The sequence below is a fragment of the Pinus tabuliformis genome, chromosome X (assembly GCF_031772625.1).
Source record: "Pinus tabuliformis cultivar Carrire ecotype Pingquan chromosome X, CPIR1, whole genome shotgun sequence".
Taxonomy (NCBI): domain Eukaryota; kingdom Viridiplantae; phylum Streptophyta; class Pinopsida; order Pinales; family Pinaceae; genus Pinus; species Pinus tabuliformis.
The window spans coordinates 31,571,248-31,593,376 of NC_142308.1; the positions used below are offsets into that span (position 1 = coordinate 31,571,248).

Below are 22,129 nucleotides of genomic sequence, written 5' to 3' on the forward strand. Positions count from 1 at the left end.
GCATATACGCCCGCCCAGGGGTTAAATTTGACGCCCGTCTGCCCGTTTTTAAGTCTTTTACCCGTAAAATACGTTCTCATTTCAAATATCCACGTCAGCGGTAACTTTCTATTAATTTTTAAAACCGTCAATTTGACGGGCATGTTTGTAAATGAAAAGTTTTAAGTTTTTTTTAATAATTTTTTGATATATATATATATAACATCCAAGTCGGGAATCGGGATCGGTAATAGGTATAAATAGTGAAGACTGAACTTTGAAGTGACTGTAGACTGTAAGTTGGCTCACTGGCTGTACTAGTAGGCTGTAAGTTGGCGGCCCGCGGGCGGCGAGGGCAAGTTGCAACTGCCGTTACCCAGAGTCTAGAGACTACAAATGTGTGACGCGTCACGCGTCCACCAACTTTCACGAATGGAAATAAATTCTGAGCCTGGAACATTTACCACTGGTGACTGTTCCGCCGCCCGCGTGTTCAAGTCTCAAGATATGGAAAGATATCATATGGAAACAGGAAACTTAATTAACAAGTTACAAGCCTCTTACAAGGTGAATCGGAAATTGGCGGGGATTGATGGCGTTAAAGTCGACGTTATTCATGTTCGTGCCTCATTTTATCAATTTTATTTTACCTTTTTTTCATAATCTATTTGACATTAAAGTCAATTGTATGTAATTAACCCGCTATCTTATTTTATTCACAGGTCCTGGAGCTACTGTGCCAAGAGCTGGGCAGTCGGGTTGATCTAAATAAAGCCTATTTCGAGGGTTTGAGCGCTTCTGTGCGCAAGCACTTTAATGGAAATGGAGTTATCGCCAGCATGGAGCATGGCAGCGATTTCGTCTACCTCGGCACAGACCAGATCTGCATAGGCCGAGTTGGTAAGCCATCTTAAAACCTCGCATTTTTTTATCAACAGACAATTTTCTCATGGATAAAGCGTGCTCTGCCAATCTTTTACACACGTTGTCGTAAGAAGCTACAATTTCGTTTTTTCCAAAAGTCTGGAAAGAAATTTTTATAGTAAAGAGCGTTTCATCATTTTTATATTTTAGAAATGTATTCTACAATTTTTTACATTTTGAAAAAAAATTGACCACCAAAAACAAAAAAAAACAAAATCCCATGATAAGGAAACTTAACACACACTCACTTAAATTTAAATTTCATAGGAAAGTATTTAGTTTAGAGTTTCTTTCATTGTATAACTACATACCTATTTTTAATTATTTATGGGAATTTTGGTGGAATTTAAAAAGATTTTGACTATTGAGTCTGCAGCATGCGTTGGATATTGTTTCATTATGTAGAAAAGCTGGATTTTGATGAAACTCTGTATATGTCTATTAATTTTTTATTCAAATAAATATATTAATCTTCAAGATTAACTTAATCTCCTGATTTGGGCTTAGATAAATTTATTGGTTAATATTTTTTATAATAAAATAGAGCTGTAATCAAAATGACGACCTCCAGTATCTAAAATTTTGGGTTATTGTACAGGGGACGACTTCTGTTAGCTTTATCATTTTTTTGGTGGGTCTCAATAACTTATTTCAGTTAGCTTTATCATTTTTTTGAAATATTCCTAAATTTAAAATAGTTATTAGCTTCAATTAATATACAGCAAATTTATGAGGCTAGCCCCTGCCCCAACTCAGCCTAGTGAGCCTACCAAAGAGAGAAAACGATGCCATAAAACTTTAAAAGCAGTACTCACCAATTAAAGTTATGTTTTTCTTGGTTGTTTAAGATTTATTTTTCATATAAAAATGAATTTAGTTTTTGAAAAACCTAAAGCATATAATACATACAAAATTCAGAAATCAAATTTGGAATGTCAACAAATTTATACTAGAAAACCACCCAGTAGTAGAACAATGAGACCTAGGTAGACTATGGCAAAATTTATAAACAATTACACCAAATTATCAGAACTTATCTTAAATTAATATATTCTGAATACTGATACACTTAACTCATAATAACCTTAAGTAAACAACATCTCCATAAAATGACAGGCATTATAAAATATAGGATTAAGTAGGGTTAAGATAACTCCAAACAGAGGCACACCCCATAGTCACCTAATTTGCCAAAACTGTCCAGGAATAGAACCTGGTTCTAATTCCCTGCAATATTATGTGACTCTGTCAGGCGATCAATCTGCATTTTGATTACCATCTTAAACGATCATCAATTTTGTTGTCTGGAATTAAAACAATTTGTTATTATTACAGAGATTGCATGCTTGCAGAAATCTTCTCAACACATTAATATTCTGTCACATTTATTATTATTATAGGTAAGCTCTGTCCTCAGACGCATGACCTTTTTGTTGGTAATTCCCCTGGGCCCTAATTCACTGTTTTGTTTCACTGGCACTGGCCCCCTACAATAAAAACTTATAAATGACCTCTCCTTGTAACAGCTGTTATATTGTTTAGTTTTGGATTTTTGTTGTAAAATTTCATTTGTTGGATTAGTTAATTGAATTTGTTAAAGATGTATTTTTATAGTTTTATTAAATGATTTATTTAGATTTATTTTTAGTGTTTGGGATTTTCAGTAGCGTAACAGTGCAATATTATTTTTTTAATATGGTTTAATTTGATGAAATGAAATTCATATATACTAAATACTTTATTTTTTTTATATAGGTATTATATATCAAAAATGTCTTCAAAAAAAGGAAATCAACTTTCTATCAAAAAAAATTTTGGATGGTCTAATACATCTCAAGCTTCATTGCCTAATAAAGAAGATCATGATTTTGATCTAAATGAAGATTTAGATGTCTTGGGGCATAATGAAGAATATGATATCTTGGAGCATAATGAAAAAAGTGATGAAGAATTTCACCACGGAGAACCTACCACCCAAAAAAAAAGAAAAATGAAAGTAAAAAGAGAGTTTCGTGATCAGTGGAAAACTAAGTATAAGTGGTTGAGAGAGGCAAAGCATGAAGGAAAAACAGTTATGAAATGCATATATTGTGAAATGCATAAGGCAATGGGGCCATGGGGAATTGGGACTGGTTGCTCTACATTGCAGCATGATTCTATAATTGTTCATGCTAATTCAAGCATTCATAAACTCTCACAGGCAAAGTGGATATGTGGAAATGAGAAGAAGGCGAAGTCTATTACAGAACACATTGCATGCATTGATGATATGAACAAAGAAAGAGTCATCACTACTATGAAATTAGTATATTGGATGGTACAAGAGGATCTACCACTTTCAAAATATGAATCTCTTTGTTTGTTTACAATGTCTTTACACATGCCTAATATGCCAAAGAACAAAGAGTACACATCATATGCAAATCACATGGATGCAAAAGAATTCCTTTTCGCTATATCTCAGTACCTTGAAGAGCTACAAACTTCCAAAATGCTAGATAGCCCTTTTTTTTCATTGATGTTAGATGAAAGTACAGACCGTAGTTTAGAAAAACATCTTGTGGTTTATGCCACGTTTTTAAACTCAAAAGGATTGGGTCCTCCAATTTCACAGTTTTTAAAGCTCATAAATGTTTGCGATGGAAGAGGGAAAACAACTTATGATGCAATCAAACATTTAATGGAATCAAGGGGCCTTTCAACAGAAAGATTGATAGGAGTTTCCACAGATGGCGCTTCTTCAATGGTTGGTAATGAAAATGGTTTTATCACTTTCTTGAAGAAAGATGTACCTAATCTTGTAGGTGTTCATTGCATTGCTCATCGTGAAGCCTTAGCTGCATCAGATGCTTCAAAAAAAATACCTGAATTATTATTTGTTGAGAAATTAGCAAATAAGGTATATTCTTGGCTGCAAAATTCTACGAAAAGAAATAGTCAACTTATTGCTCTACAGGAACTTATGCAACTTGAAACTCTTCAAGCTCTTCAAATCCATGGAGTTAGATGGCTTTCAAGGGGACACGTCATTGAAAGACTTGTTGCACTTATGCCTCCCATATTAACATTGTGGAAAAATGAAAGAAAAGACTCATGGTATGATAAGGCAAGAATTTTTTCAGTACAATTTTGTTTACATATGCTTGCAGATATAATGTGTGAATTAAACAAGTTGAACAAGCAATTCCAAGAAGAGTACATTGATGTCGGCTCTTTAGGGGCAGCCATAGATGTCACGGTAAACACTTTGAAAAGGTGGTTTTTAAGAAGCGACACATTTGCAGATGGCACATGTTATTTATCTAAATTTATAGATGCCTCTAAATTTGGCTTTTTAGAAATTTGTGATAAGGAGGGGCTTGTTCACAAGCATGAATTAGGATTTGTATCAATTCCACATGCATATGATGATTGTGTTGATATACAAAAACAATCATGGAAACCGTGTATTGAAGGTTCAATAGAAAGTTGCAAACAACTTGCAAAAGATTGTGTTCAAGCTCTTGTAGAGAATTTGAACGGAAGATTCCCTGATCTTGCATTTTTCAACTCAGCAAAATTGTTTAGCCCTTGCCATTATTTAGAGGATGTTCATGGCAGAGAACGAAATTCAAAGCGTTGGCTCGAAAAGATTTTTCAACACTTACAACATCCTTATTATCAAAGTGAAGAAAACAAAACTACATTTGATTTTGAGGCTTGTTTGAAAGAGTTGCATCCATTTGTTGACACTCTTCGTGTTAATTGCGAGGGATCATCCATGAAAGATGCATGGAGGACTTTTTATGTTACAGGGTTGCATACAAATTTTCCTCACATGTCAAAATTATGGCAGGCGATACTTACTATTCCTGCAAGTACAGTTGCTTGTGAGAGAGGATTCTCAAGACAAAACATAATAAAGGATGTCCGAAGAACAAAGCTATCATTAGTTGCATTGGATGCCTTGATGCGGGTGTCTCTAACAGGGCTTGATTCATCTATGGTGGAATGGGATAGGGTATTTGACATCTGGAAAGATGCTAAAGAAAGGAGAATCTTAAATATTTAAAGTTTTTGCTTTTATTTTTATGTTTGTAATAGTGGTGTTTTGACAATTACCTCTTTTGGTGAAACTGTCCAAAATTTAGTTTGTGTACATGGTGATATTGAATCTACTTTTTGAACATTTACATAGTTCATGCACATTATGTTTTTGGTTTGAAAATTATTTCACAACTATTGTTCTTTTAATGGGATTAACATGGTAGACTTACACCACTTCACTTTCCCACGAGATTTTTTTGGGAGGCAAGACGAATAGATTCAGTCAAAGTTCTTTGCACCTGCATAATTGGAGGGGGCATTATAATGGGCAGGAAGATATATTTTTATAAAATGCTGTTGCGCTTCAAATTCTCATGCTTGCTCCTTTTCTTCTTCTTTTGGCTTCGTGCAAGCTTCCTCAGCTCAGGTTTGAAATCCAATAACACCCTTGTTTCTATTTTATAAGTGAAATCAATGGTTGCAGTCTGATATTCTTTATACCAAAATACACTGTTGCAATCTGATGTAAGTGAAATCAATGGTTGCAGTCTGATAATTCTTTATACCAAAATACACTGTTGAAATCTGATGCTGAAATTCAAACTTATACAGGTTTCTAAAAATATTGATTAAAGAAAAATATTGATCAAAAGATCTTAGCTTGAGTGATTTGATGAAAAATTTGTTTTTGAATTGTTTGGTTCATAAAAATATTGATTAAAAGATTTTAGTGTGAGTGGTATGGTGAAAATTTTATTTTTAGTAAAGTGATTCAAGATTTTCAAAGACATATTGTGACTGACCCATTTGTAAGCTTTATAAAATAGTTGTATTTGATATAAAGTCAATTTGAAGTAAACTTCAATGCCATACGAAATTACAGATTCTCCTAAAATACTCATTCTGATTAATAATAACAAAAAAAAATGATATCCTACCTGAGTGGTAGAGGTGCTCTGCATTCTGTCATGTGCTGAGCTGGGTTGATCTCCTTGATAGCTCATGTTTAATAAGTAGTATTTGAAAGTGCAAAATCAGAGGGTTTTTTTTGAATCCCATGAGTGGTTATCCAGGTTAAGATGTATCCATCTTCTGTTTTTTTTATTTGAGATCCACTGTTAACCAAAGGCCGAGTAGTTTGAGAAATTACCTTATGCAACCTGAGCAAATGCCAGAGTGTCTTGAAAGTATTCAATTGAAATTTGATGGTAGTGATTTAGCAGTGATGGCTGTAACTACCTGCGTTCAATCCACTGAGTGGTCTGTCCAGAACGATGCGAATACCACCAAACGTTTCATCAAAGCTTCAGATACCTCTTCGTTATTTCAGATTGTAAAGGCGATTGACGGAGATGGTTACAATCTTTATTTGTGCCCTTGCAATTGCAGACTTGTTTGTAGCCCAGTCGGAATTTACGTTGACGATGGTGGGAACAGATGGCTGCTTATCGGTAATTCAGCGGAGTCTCTGCGAGTCCACTTTCATAAGAATGAATGAATGAGAGACAACCGATTAAAAGAGAGTCGTGGTGTCGTAGAGAGCTGTGTATATGTTGTTAGTGCTATTCCACCAATAAATAATGCGCTCTGCAGTTTTTTTGGGCATGTAAATGTCTAGAGAATGACCGTGTGGTCATTCTCTATTTATCCAATTTACAATAATAAGAAGAGATTTCAATTAAATTTATATGATAATGATTTCTTGTTTTCGTTTTCTTAAACGGTGGGAAACCTATCAGATTTGAGCAGTTAATCTGGCCCAGGAGAAGCAATTTAATGATTTTTATTTATAAATTAAAAAATAATTAATTTAAAATTAATAATATTTAAACTAAATAAAATAATTTTTTAAATTTGGAAGAGAGATTGAAGCATCCTTGGTACTACCATAACCGCCGAGTAAATGCCCCTCCTGAAGTTGTCATCCTCTGTGAAAAAGCCGCATACAATTGGCAGGGATTCATGATCAGCAGGTCTCAAAACAAAGTGTAGCAATGAGACTTGAGCCGAATTGTACAACAAAAAATGAAAAATTTGAACAATTATGAGTACAATTTGAAATTAGATAAAACTTGTACAAATAAATTTTAAAAGTCATATGATGGGCAGTTTAAAAATAAAAACGTCATAAAAAAATTCCTTGACGGGTAGGGTCACCCGTCAAATTTAACCCCTGCACCCGCCCGTTCATTTATGGCCCAATAGCATGGGATTTATTGATCCCCGATAGTGTATGTGTGTTTTTCCTTTTATTTCCGTTATGATGACTTTGTTATCGACCAACTCTGAAGGTGAGCAATTATTTCCTATGCTATTGGGTATTCAATGCGGTTTAAGAGTACTATGATGGGACCTCAGCGAGCAATCGCTTAGAAACTTCACCATACATGCATGGGCATGTAACGGGACAACTCTCCGGCCCAGAAAGGACTTCAGCGTCACCGGAAAATACTGACGCGACCTGCAGGACCTCCAATGTCAGACGAATTGGATGGGCCGGACGAATTGGGCGCGCGCCGAACAGTGGATCGATTTGAAATTTGAATTTATCTGCATTCATTGTGAAAATTTGCAATGTATCTGCTTTTCTCATTCTCGTTCTCATTCTCAGACAGAGGGCACCAAAAAAAGCAAAACGATTCATCTGTAGCTGCTTTATGCCTTGGTCCTCATACTGTTCACATATATTTTTCTTGATATTTATGTGAACCACATGCACAGATTTGGCTTTCTTGGCATTGAGTTTGGTGTTTCTGCGGCTTGCAAACGCCCAGGCTTAACTGCACAAGTGTTTAAGCATAATGAATGGGAAGCCATGGCCAAAAACAGCAGCGAGTTGTGCGGGACGAGAGAAGGATTCTTGGACAAATATGAAGATCAGGTTGAGAATCCATGGCGGCAGATGAAGTGGATAGGAGGTAGCTGCCTGCCCTCTAAAAGGTCATCTCACTGAGAAGCTCGACGATCGCAACAATTTCCGTAGAGGTTTCGCCCTCTGATTTTCCAACGATGTGCAGGACAAAACGCACATCTTGGCGTGGCTTCTGCCTTCCAAGGCGATCGATATCCATCGCAGACAGCGATGGGTTCTGCTGGATCTAGTTGCTAATGCATTCAGCACCAGCCTAGCCTGGTTTCTTCGCATGTACCCCTTCGATTTCATCGACATTCACGCCTTCGAAGTCGATTCCAAGCTCCTGCAAAAGCCGAGCCTGCTTGGTTTTGACAAAGAGTAACGTGGCACAGACGAATCCCTCCTCCCTCACTGTAAAGGCCACTCCCCAACCTCCGCACCAGCTGCACTACAGCTTTGTGTCAGACTGAGATGATAAAGCCAGCAATGTCATAAATATAACGAGGTTTATGAAAGGGGAGCTGCAATTGAAAGCGACTGATACAGTGGTTGTAAAGATGGACATCGAGGGAAGCGAGTGGCCGATTCTGAGGCGATGGCTCAGCGATCCAGAGATGCCTCTCATTGTGGACGAGCTCTTTGTGGAGGTTCACTACAATCACCCATCCATGTGGAACTACTTGGTAAGATCACCAGGCAAAATGCGAAAAAAGCTTCTTGCAGATCTCAGATGGCATGGCTTCTACGCCCACTTTTGGCCCTAACTCATTAACCTACCTCACGCCCTCCTTTCACGTTCACCGTTGTTGCTCTCTTTCCATTGACCATTTGCCATCTCTGATCATAAAAAGAAAGGAACAAGACATAATCACATGGAATTACTGGCCGGTTTTATTCTTGGAGGGATCTTATTTAGTTTTCTTTTTCGCTTTTATTTATATTTTTGCAATTAGACACAGGTTGACAATCATGCTAGAAAAGTGTTGGGCGTTTTGAATTGATAGAGCTAGTCTGCTTTTTATGATACTTTGTAAAGTAGAAAGTATGGGTAAGTTTGATTTAAGAAAAGTTCTGAGTTGATAGTTGAACATCCTTCAAACGGCACTGTAAATTTGGAGTTCACCAGAAATTGCAGCGTTTGGCTTATGGAACCCCTGACCAATTTAAAATAAATTGTACTTTGGTCAGAGATAACAGTCGAACATATTTAAAATAGATTATTATGGATAAGTAGTAAGAGAAACGGTTTAGCTTATGAAGGCTTAAGCAAATTAAAACAAGTGGTAATCGATAATAAAAAAGAGAGAGAAATGATGATCATTGTGAAGAAAAGCGTTGCATGTCTTTAAGCTTTTGAAGTCGTCTATAGAGATGTTGTATTTCATATGTATTTAATATTAAATTTTAATTATAAAATGGGTTTATAATTTTTATTTTTAATTTATATATTAAGATAAAAGTGGAAGAAGATAAATCAGCTAAAATAAAAATAAGACCAAAAAACAATTATGTGAGAGGGTGAAAACAATACAAATTAGATTAAAATATTATAATTATTTAAAAAATAAAATAAAAAATAAGATGTAATATTTAAAAAATATAAGTGAATTTTTTTTATTATTAAGTTGTTGATTTTGAATTAAAAGAATAATGAAAAAGAAATAACATCTTATTATTGGTCTTCTACAAAATATTTTTAGTTTTAAATTATATATATATATATATATATATATATATATATATTAGGAATTTAAACACTAAGCATTTACATGTATAAATTTGAAAATATATTGATTTTGAAAAAATGTCATTTTCATTTACATATACAAATTTGAAAATATCTTGATTTTGACAAAGTGTCATTTTTCTAAGATTCATGAAACTTCCATTGTATAGAGCATTTCATTTAAGGATCATTCCTACCACATAGTTTCTCATTTCCTAAGATGACTCTATAGCATCTTAAGATGACCCTATAACATTTTGAATTTCTTGGTTGAAGAGAAATCCAAGTTATTCTTCTAAGATAACTATGATAATACATTCTTCAAGCTATTTGTTAGGATATTTGTTATGATCTTATAAATTGAGTAATTAAGAAATTAGTTTATAGTCCTCGAAAGATTTCAGAAGATTTTTCTTTAGAATTAGGGCTTTAAATGTCACATTTAGAGTTTTTGGATTCTTTAATTAACTCTCAACAAATTAGTCTCCAATAAAATTTTATAGAAACCCATATAAAATTCCATTATCTTTTCTTCACCCTCAAGAAATCCTCTTCCAACATGTGATAGACACCCCAATAAATTTAATTGTCGAAGTGTGTTTGAAGAAAAACCTTTGCCTCTTTCTTTAACTCCCAACAAATCCTCGTCAAACATGTTATAGAAACCCAAATAAAATTCCATCACCTTTCCTTACCCCTCAACAAATCCTCTTCCAAGATGTTATAGAAACCCAAATAAAATTCCATCATCTTTCCTTAACAATTAGCAAATCTTCCTCTAACAAGGGGCTATGTGTAAGTATGTCCGAGCTTATTTTGGAGTTGACACGTGTCCCTCTTAAAATAAAAATAAAATATTCTCTAAATAGAAAAGCAATGTTGGCTATAACCAACATAGACCAACACACATTAAAATGGTTTTTGTTTGTTATTAATATATTTTTAATTCTAAGTGAATAGTAATTCATAAAATTCACAAAATATCTTCATTTTATACCCAATGTGAAGCAAAGTGCTAAAAATTTCTCTTATGTGATTTCTACCGAAAGACTTTGCTTAATTTATTATGGATCAGATATTAATATATTTTTAAGTATACCTGAATATTAATTCATATTAAAATATTTTATTAGTAACTCACAATTAAAATATTTTATTAGTAACTCACATTAGATATTTATTATACACGACATTAAAATATTTTTTTTAACATTATATATATATATATATATATGAAATTTTAACCTTTGTTATTGGGTTCCCAAGTTTTGACAACCAATGGTATTTGAAACTTCATATATATTTGTATACGAAAAAAATGTTAAAAGAATATACTTTACTATTGTATATAATAAAATATCCAATGTGAATTATGAAAATAATATTTTAATATGAATTAATATTGAACTATACTTAAAAATAAAAAGTTTGAAGTGGTATGGTGTTAGTATTTTATAGTTTAGTGTGTGTGTGTGTGTGTGTGTATATATATATATATATATATATATATTTTCAAATCCAACAAAGATTTTTTGGACATACAAGTTTAAGTTATGTAATCTCTATAGCATTCAAAAATACAATTAGACAATGAAATGCTACACATTATTTTTGCATTCTAAAATAAGTTTTCACCTGAAGAAATTTAACCCTTCTCAGCTCATGTTAGATTCGTACTTAAGATAGATCTATGCTACTAAAATACATGTTATAGATACCCAAATAAAATTCCATTATTTTTCCTTAACCCTCAACAAATCCTCCTCCAACATGTTGTAGATAATAAAATAAAATTCCATTCTCCAATTACATCCAAAACAAGATTTTTGATTGTCCAATTGTATCAGAAGCAAGACTTTTGGCTTTTTGAATAAGCACTTCACTAATTTTATTTATTTTGGATATTTCAGCTTATTGCCTCAATGGGTGCATCATAATGAAAAGGTAAGTGGCTAGGTTGAGAGTTACACATCACACTTCATGTTTAGATTTATACAGATCTTGATGCAATGTAAGCTATATAAATTTTTGGAGTGCTAGAAATTATAATGCCCTAATTTTATTGAACAAAGTTGATTGTGCAATAACAATATGACCCTATAATAATATATAAGGGCAAAGGATATTATGATGCGATAAGGGCTTGGAACCAAGGATGGATCTAGAAGGTTTGAATTCTAGTTAATTTGATCATGCATTCTAGTTACTCAAATGAAAAAAAATAAATAGCTTTAAGCTAGTTCTTTGGTAAGGAATTTTTAATTGATTGAACATTTTAAATGTCTATTCTCTCTTATTTTGAAATGAACAATCCAACAATGCTCATGTCATAAAACAAAGACAATATTGATTCATAATTTACTACAAACATATATGGAAGATGTTTAAACCCAAAAAAAAAAAAAGATTATGTAAAATAACAAAGGTAGATACCAAAATACATGAGCAAGAAAAAAAGGAAAACTCAAACTAGGAAAGTGTTCACCCATAATTGAAAATCATCAACAACTCCTTATAAATGAAATTTACTTTTCCACCAACATTATGAGCTATGCCCATATCAATGATGCCTAAATTGATTCCCATATTGGCTTTGACATTGCCAATGACAATCTTAGTACACTCTAACTCTCAACTTTTTGTTTGCTAGTTTTTGTGACTTTCATGACTAATCTATGGCTTGAGTAGCCACAACCTAGGGGCATCTAAGTCGTCAAAATTAGTAAGGGATCACACGTGGCTTGGGCCACACCAACTCTTAGCATGTATGGATTTTTGCCCACAGAGTTTCGAACCAGTGACCTTACACCATGGAGTGCCTTAACATAGCACTGTGTCACTGTTTACTCTATTCCTAGTGGGATAACCTAGCTCTCAACTTTGGTTGTTTACTTTACCCTCAATAAAAAATAGTCCACAAATCCGTGGAAGTTATCAAGGCCACAAAGAAACTTGTAAGAACATTAAGGGTTGCAACTACATTTTAAAGAATGAGCAAACAATTTTCAAGGAAAAATGAGAGCTTATATCCATTTTCAAATATGTCAATACATGGTTGATAGTGTTGGAAACAAAAATAACCCTAATGCAATTTCAAGTTATATCAAAATGTCATTCTTGCATAAATAAACATGTTCAATGATTTCTATCTTATGTTTTGTTACTCTTACAAGTTATCTTGGTCATTTAAGGATTTAAATCCCATCAATATACTCTTCAAACAATGGCAAGAAAGAATTGATGAACCGTGGAGATCAGTGAATGCTACGTCCATGGAATATTTGTAACAAATAAAACTACTACGTCCATGGAGTATTTGTAACAGGCAAATCCACCTAAAGGGATCACTTCTTGTCGACTCAACCGCGGAGTCTGACGTCGAGAATGCTGAAAGAATTGAACAAGTGACATCTCAATAACTATGGTACTTTAATAACAGGACTCAACCAATTAACCCTTAAGACTATATATATATATATATATATATATAAACTTTTCGAAACTATATAAAAAATTAATGTAAAGAAAATGAACTAATAGCAAGCTTAAATAATTTTACTTCCAACAAATCAAAATTATGACAATGTCTAATAATTAAAAAAAGGACTTGAAAAAAGAGAGTTAATAATCATAATAATTGTGTTGTCTTATAATAGTAACTTGATACACCTAGTACCATGATATAGCCCATTCAAAATGATAATTTGTGTTACATGCCTTGAAGTCATGATTGTAACTTAATATACCTAGTACCATTAGTACCATGATAGGGCCCATTGCAAGTGTGATTCTTTATCCCTCCTAGAAATTCATTGGATAAAAACTTGAAGTCACATGTTTTACCTAAAATTTTTGAAATATCATAGTTCTCTCTTTATATACAATTGAGTCTGGATGAAGGTACACAAATGCACACCTTTCCTCTCATTATTCATAAATTTACACCCACACTTCATATACAAAAATATTGATCCGCTAACTTTGCACTTCCACCCAACCTTAAGCTACTTTTCTTGGCTTTAATTCGCATGTATACATGCTCTCCTACCTGAAACTCTTTATAAGTGTTTTTTTTATCAACATATGTTTTTTGCCTATCTTGGGCAACCTTCAGATTCTATTAAACTTTCTTCACTGTCTGTTCCATTTCCACAAGCATATCAAGTCCTAGGATTAACTTATCTTCAAGATTGTTCCAATTTGTAGGTGTTCTGCACCTTTTTCCCTACAACACTTCATAATGGCTCATTTTTAAAGATTCATGATAATTGTTGTTGTATGAAAATTCAACAAATTGAAGGTATTCCTCCCATTTGGTTGGTTATTACATCACATACATTCGTAGCATATCTTCTAGGACTTGATTAACTCGTTCGGTCTGCCCATCTATTTGTGGATGGTATGTTGTACTGAATTGAATATGAGTGCCTAACCCAGTAAAAAGGGCTTTCCAAAATGCAGAAGTAAACTTTACATCCTGTTCAGAAATAACTACTTTCGGCATGCCATACAACCGAAATATCTCCCTCATAAATATATCTACAATTTCAACAATTTTGTAAGTATATGTGATAGGGATAAAATGAGTTTTTTCTCCCAACTTATCCACCACAACCAATAATTTTTCTTTCTGGATTTGGGCAAGCCTATTATAAAGTCCTATTGTAGCAGCTACAATCACCTTCCAAAATTTTTCCTTCGCTTTATTTTAGAGCCTCCCTCCTTGAAATCATAACAGCTATCCTACAATGATAAGGTACTTATGTTTATTTTTTTTTATCTGTCACTTAATAGCTTGTTTTCACTCACTTGTTCCGTCCCAAAATTTTGAATTTGATCCTCACAAAAGTCGTATTTGTTGTACTTAGCATAATGCTAATTTTCTCTTAAGGTTTTCAACATTATCTGAAGGTGCTCCTTATGCTCTTCTAAGTTCCTCGAGTATATAATAATGTCGTCAATAAAAATCAAAATAAATTTATCTAAGTAAGGGTGAAAATACTATTCATTTAACTCATGAAAGTTGCAGGGGAATTAGTAAGCCCGAACAGTAAGATGACAAATTCATACTGACCATAATGGGTTCAAAATGTTGTCTTGCAGATTACTCGCACTTTTATTTTGATTTGATGATACCTTGACAATAGATCAATTTTAGAAAACTGAGTCGCTCCCTTGACTTAATCAAATAAATCATCGATTCTTGGAAATATGTACTTGTTTTTAATAGTTAATTTATTTAGTTGCCTATAATTGAGACATAGGTGCAAGGTCCCATCTTTCTTTCTCACAAACAACATTGGGGCTCCCCAAGGTGATACACTTGGGCGAATGTACCCTTTATCTAGCAACTCTTGTAGCTACATCCTAAGATTTGTTAATTCAGGCATACTCATTCGGTAAGGGGATTTTGACACTGGGGTAGCTCCTGGAACTAGCTCTATATTGAAATCAATTTCTCTTTTTTTGGGAAGCCTGATAATTTTTTTCGGAAAGACATCTAGGAATTCTTGTTGTCACACATGTGAACCTTGTAGTATTCATCATCATGTAGAATCAAAGAATATCAAGGTTACTTTCTATGATCACCTTATAGTACCTGGACCTATTTCTGAGCGCTATGTTGCAGATGGTCTACTTCAATATGCCATCGAGTATCATGAATATGAGTTGTCAAGACTGTATTCTTTATAGCAAATGATTCAATCCGAGGTAGTGATTGTCACTATTATGATGCCATCATGTTATTATTGAGATCACTGTATGACATAGACCGAAACTGTGGGAGACACCAAAATTGTTGATATGTACTCGAGTTCTGAACGCTTCATCTTTTGACTGAGATTACTTGATCCTAGAACTTTAGATAAGGATCCAAATCAACCTTGTTGTAGGACTAAATTGTCTTGTTGTTGTAGACTTTCTCCTTAATTATATAGAAAAAAGCCCTTACCATTGTATATTGTTGTTGTAGACTGATCCTTCAATCCCTGAAGTAGGTTTTGAAACACAAAACCCTTCAACTTTCTTTGATGCCCTTCTTGAAAAATGATCCTTGAATATCTCTTTTTGCCTCCCTTCCTTTGACTTCAGCACCTTAGCTTTGATACCATGTTGAAGAATCTAGGGCAAATTATGTTAATAAGATTCTTCTCACCAGGATAACTATTTGTGAGGTATTTTTAACTGTTTCTTATTAGCACTATCTTCGCTTTTTATTATTAGAGTGCATTCTTAGTTCATCAAATAGTTACCAAAACCAAAGAGACAAGGACACAAGATGTTGGCTTTCTGCCAAGGCCAAAACCTCTCACTCTTTAAGAGGAAAACCCAGTACACAAAATTTTTCTTATAGAGATTCCAATTGCCGAATACCAAGGCCATTACCCTTGATCTATTAGGCCACTCCAATACCAAGACACCAATCCTCTTCTTTGTCGCTGCTGAGATCATCATCATCACTGTTGCTTCACTGAGGTCATCATTATTGCACCGCATATATCATTATAGTTGCACCATTGCAACACCTTTATTAAGATCATTGTTACTCTTCCACTAAGATCATTGCTGCTCCTCCATTGAGACTTTCACCATAACACCGAGATCTTTATACTAAGATATGTATATATATACCAAGATCTTCATCATGCTTATGACTATGTATTAACTATGATTACTTCTATGCTCAAATTATAGTTGCATCTTAAATGTATGCCAAGACAGAGAGTGATAGTTTAAGATCCTCCTCTTCACAAGAATGTCGAGACTATATGTTGAGACAAAGGTATGCCAAGAGTATATTACTGACAGATCTTCATTACACATATGTGGACAATAGGACTACATCTTAGTATGTCAAGACATTACTTCATTAATACTATGAGGAGGCCGAGACATCACCGAAAAACACAAAGATCCTTATTCATCCACAACATTGAACTACTGTACTCATCGGATATTTCTGAACCACTGTACTTGTCCAAGATTTCAAAGGATCCGAGTTCCTATCCTTCTTATAATGTAGATCCTTTTCACGCCTATATATAGTGGTTTGCCTTGTATATATGCCGACACGAGAGAGGGAACCATTGTGTCTCTTTACTTGAGCCGACATGATTGTTTTTTATTCATTTTGCAGGCCGAGATGACAAAGAAGATTGTGCTTATCATTTGGAGGGCTTCTTGACATTTCTATAGACTTGTATACATTAAACATAAGCTCAAGAAGAGCTTCTTCATACATGACATTGACTCTTTGACTTAATAATAAATCCTAAGTCTCTCAATGTGAGCCACTAACAAATAAACCTATTGCTCAAGAAACCCACGCAACAAGGCATACAAAAATAATTTTATTTCTTTTATTTCATCATTTACAAAGATCATTTCATTATGAAGACTGAACCTAGTTACACCTTTTTCAACACAATGTCACATTGTGACTAAGATTTTCTCAATATGAAAATTAACCATGGCCCAACGTCACATTGTCACAAAGATTGGCTTGATTTGAAAATCAATCATGCTCAAGAATGGTCAACCACGGTTGAATGCCACATTGTGACAAATATTTTTTGAATATGAAAATGAACCATGGTCAACCACGGTCAACCATATTTATTTTAGGGTTTATAATATTTATATTTCAGTTTATATGCTTTGGGTTTATAATATTAATCCCTTGGGTTTAATATTATTGCCTTGGATTTATAATAACTAGGGGTTTTAGAAAAATATATAGCATTTTATAAAGATAGATGTTTTCTCTTTGTATTAACATTTTAATGTGGAGAATATGAATCATAAATAAAATATTTCAATGTCAACTACTTATAAATTATATAAAACAAGTGAAAATAAAAAATATTATAATTAAAACAATTTTTTTAGTGTGTTTCCCAAAACCAACCTCGATCCATTTAACTATGGATCTACCAATACTAGTCCAAAGGAATAAAATATCTAAAGGTGCAAAATTTTCCTTGAATTTTACATTAAAAAATGTTTGCATTTTGAGATATTTGATCCCTCTCAATCCTTGGTTTATATATATATATATATGGGGAGAGAGATTAGATCATATCGACTAGATTTTTATATGTACTGACATTTTAATGTGGAGATTGAGAGTCATAAATAAAATATTTTAATGTGAACTACTTATATATTATATAAAACAAGTGGAAAAAAACTTATAGCTAAAATATTTGATTAGAGTGTTGGTCAAAACTAGCATAGATTCATCTTAACACTGGTATATATTATATAAGACAAGTGAACAAAAATAACTTTTTTAAGTTAAAAATTTACTATTTTGTTGCTCAATATTACCACAGATTCATCATAATTCTAGATCTACCAAGAGCTTAGAGGAATCAAAGCTCCATATGTATACCTTTACTCAAGTTTTACACTTAGAATGAGATTTGCAATTTGACAGATTTGATTCCTCTATGTGCTTGGTAAATCTGGATTCAAAATGGTTCTATCCTAATTTAAATATGAAATTTATAATTTGTTCATCTATTTTTATATACCCTAAAATAATTGTAGTATCACTTTATTTCTTTAATATATACTAAGTTTATTTAAATATTTTATTTTGGTTATTTACATTTCTTCATTTATCCTATAAAAATGCTTCACCAAAACATTATCACATATTGATTATTTTACTTTTATTTATTTATGATAATTATAAGTAAAATATTTTTATGTTCATATTAAAAACATAATTTTATATATAGAGAAAAAAATTAATTTAAATTAAAATATTTCTTATATTTTTATTTTTTATTAGCCTATATATATAACCTTATGGATATATGTTTTCTATTTCCAAATATGTGGCATGTATTCACATTTTAAAGTAGAGAATATGAAACATAAATAATTTAATGTCAAAAATTTATAGTTAAAATAGTTTATCAATATAAATTTATAGATTTACAAATAGTCAAGACAAATCAAACTTCTATAAGTGCAAACCTTTCCTCAAATTTTTCATTTAAAAATCATTTGCATCTCAAAATATTTGATTATTTAATCATTTATGGGTAAATGAATCTACTGGTTCCATCACAATGAAACTCAATTATTTTTAAATTTTCAAAACTTTATATTATGGTATGCTATTAAACACAATATTACAATTTTTGTTTTTAATTTATTTATTTTAGAAGTGTTTTGGGAAAAGGGATATTGAGTTTATATTAACCATTTCGTGAAAAAAAAAAAGTTAATTTGGTATAATTCTTTTTTTTTCTGGTTTTTGAAAGATAGTGAAAAAGGAGCAAGGTGGGTAACTTGGTTGGTTTTGTCTCCCGCATTATTAAGTTTGAAGTTTGGAGGCGATGGTTTAAAAAATACTAAGATTTTGAAGTTTATGAAATGGAAAAATTACAATTGCTCTCGCTTTTTCTGTAGGTTGATTTTAAACTTCTCATGGTGTTTGGAGGCGATGGTTTAAAAAATACTAGGATTTTGAAGTTTATGAAATGTAAAAATTACAATTACTCTCGCTTTTTCTGTAGGTTGATTTTAAACTTCCTCATGGTGATAGTCTTAGTCGTTAATATTATAGTTTAACGCAAGTTGTCTTTTAAATTCGAACAAAGATGCCATCCCTAACATGTTTTTTGAACATTGAATTTTGGAAATGATTTTAGAGTTTAGTTTGCTAAAAAAAACCTTTTGAAATTGTTATTATTTTAATCTTAGACTCGCGCATATCAAACCAATTTCCAATATGTTTTTAGGATTTTTTTTTTTTAAACGTAGATATCAAAGCATTGATCCATTTGAAATGATTTCTTTCAATGCATTTTAATGGGAAGAGTTCGATTCATGTCCGGTTGATACTCGGACACCCCATGAAACCCAGCGCATTAAAACTGTTATGAATGGCACTTACCTATTTCGCCGGAGCAGGAATCGAACCCGATCAACAGATGCATTTTCATTTCAAGTCTCCAATTTAAATTTTAAACAACCAAATACAATGAATTGAACCTATTTGCCAAGCTGAGAATGGAGCTCGATAATAAGATTCCCTTGTCACATTCAAATCACAAGATTCCCTTTCCTATCAGATTCAAATCACGGCGGATAAATTTTTTCCATCCCAGCCTGTAGCTTTCACGTCGAACTCACATTCAAAATCATTCATGTGATATTTCGACTTGAAATGGAGATACAACACGGAAATCGTAATGGAATCACGGGCAAACTGGCCATCTTTGTAAAAGTGCGCGAAAAATTGTAACAATGGTTCAAAATGAAATCGATAGCTTCTTGTCTTCTTCTACCGTCCGCAGTCCTGGGCCCTTTAATCCCGATCGCAATTTATATAAGTTTCCACATTATTTCCAGGGAAGCACAACCCTCCTAGTAAAGTTGTATATATGTACGTTACATTTGCAATGATAATTATGGTTTCTCTTATTTACCAGCCCTTCATGGTGTACGGTTATGGATAGCGGCTATCTCAAATCACTGGTGGCGAGTTTGGTGCTTTTCGTGGTGCCACAACTGGGAGCTTCAGCCAGCGGTATGGACTATTCAGCGGTTTGGTGTTTGATATTTATTGTTTGAGTTGAGGATTTATGCTAGTGCCATACTCCTGAGATATTGTCTGTGTGTGTTGCAGATGGCGGCGTTCAGTATGGTCATTTCGCCACCACAGAGGTGAGAGGCCAAAGTGATTGTAAAATTTAAAGTGAAGAAGTTATTTCTGCAATAGGATTAGATTAATACAGTAGAATATTCTGTGTATTCTTATTTCGGAGAAAAAAATTAGGATCTATGCTATTATGTGAATTTGTAAATGAGTTTAAGGCTAGGCATATCTCAATATTAGAAATTTTCAGATTTGGGTGATTGTACTGTAATTGAAAAGCGACTTTGGACAGTTGCATAGTAAATCCGAAACCTTTCATCGCAAATATTTGTGGTTTGATAGTTGTTGTATATATATATGTTGCAGTGCCTGCAAAAGCCACCTTCACCTTCATACGGAGGAGGAGTTATCGTGAATCCCGATATAAACAATGGGGTCCAGGGGTGGACTCCTTTTGGAAACACCACACTGGAAGTACGATCGGCCCCGGACGGGAATAATTATCTGGTCGCTCAGGGAAGGAAAAACAGCTACGATGCTCCCTCTCAGAACCTCAATCCGACCCAAGGAATGATGTATACTCTCGCAGGTATTTTTATTTGCTGCCATGAATCATTTCATATTATTTGCTGCTTTTGGATTTTTTCAATTTGCTTCCATTTTGAGACCTGAGTGCTATTAACCCATAATTCACATCCTTATAGACAAACTAAGAGTCCAAAAAGCACTTTAATTGTTTTCCAATCCCATAACTATACCTCTCTACATCTGTTTTGAAGAGCATATAATGCCTTCCACCCTCTTAAAATTCTCTTCTTTCCTCAATCCTCCCAATTGAGTTTGTTGTTGAAATCAATCCCAAGGTACTTGTACTCATTTACTTCTTCAAGAATTTTCTCTTCAAAGAAGAAAGTATGTTGGCTCTACTTCCTTTTATTAGAGAAAATCATTATTTTGGTCTTGCTAGTATTGACTTGCATCCTCACTGCTCTACTAAAATTCTTAAGGGAATATAAGTGCATTTGCAATCCATGGGCTGATTTAAAAATCAATACAATATCATCAACATATAAAATAAGCTTTATCATAAACTCCCCCAACCGAACACCATCTCCACCTTGCAGATTTAGCCACTCTTCCAATTTATCAATATATAAACCAAAAAGAGTAGGGGATAGAGGGCAACCTTGCTTGACACTAATGTTACTTCTAAAGTTTTCTGAAATACCTGCTAAGCTTCTAATTTTGACTTTCACTTCTTCATAAAGTCTATGGACAATGGCTCTATAATGCACAAGAATTTCAAGTTCTTCCATTCTACGCCACAAGTTATCCTTAAGGACTGTGTCAAATTCTTTTTTGAATTCAACAAAGCAACAAAATACTTCTTCTTTGTCCTCCCAAACCTTTTCAACAATGTGTCTCAACATGATACCATGATACACTATAGAATGTTTTGGCCTAAAACCGGCTTGTCCTCTTGCCCTCTTTTCTTTTACTTCTGCCCACTTACTAATTTCGTCTTCTACCATGCTACCAAAAAGCTTTGCAAACAAAGGATTGATCATAAGTGTTCTATAGTTGGATGGATTATTAATGTCTCCACTTTTAAAAAGGGGTATTGTTAGGCTAGTTGTCTAGTCTCTTGGGAATCCTTGTTGAATGATGTTGAATATTTCCATGATGTGTGGAGCAAGAGCATTCATTCCCCATTTTGGATACTCTACTTGAAGTTCAACCAAGTACTTTGTCTTTTCTGTTTTCAGCTTCTTAATTCCATTCTCCACCTCTTGTAACGTGAAGAACTTTGAATTTGTGTTGATCCTAAGGGGGCTTCGTCTCAAATTCTTTCTCATATAGTTGCCTTGCATATTCAAACGATTGATTGGCTATAATATTATTTTCAATTTGCTTCTTCCTTTGTTGTAGTTCTTACCAGAAAAGCTTTGGATTATTCTTGCTTAAATATATTAACTCTACTCTCCTTGTTTGCATGAGCTCA

The 22,129-nt window shown here is 33.3% G+C and overlaps 1 pseudogene; it reads left to right on the forward strand.

The window, feature by feature from the left end:
- The first annotated feature begins 7,642 nt into the window (after positions 1-7,642).
- Positions 7,643-8,547, forward strand: LOC149138173 (uncharacterized; annotated as a pseudogene).
- Positions 8,548-22,129: the final 13,582 nt, after the last annotated feature.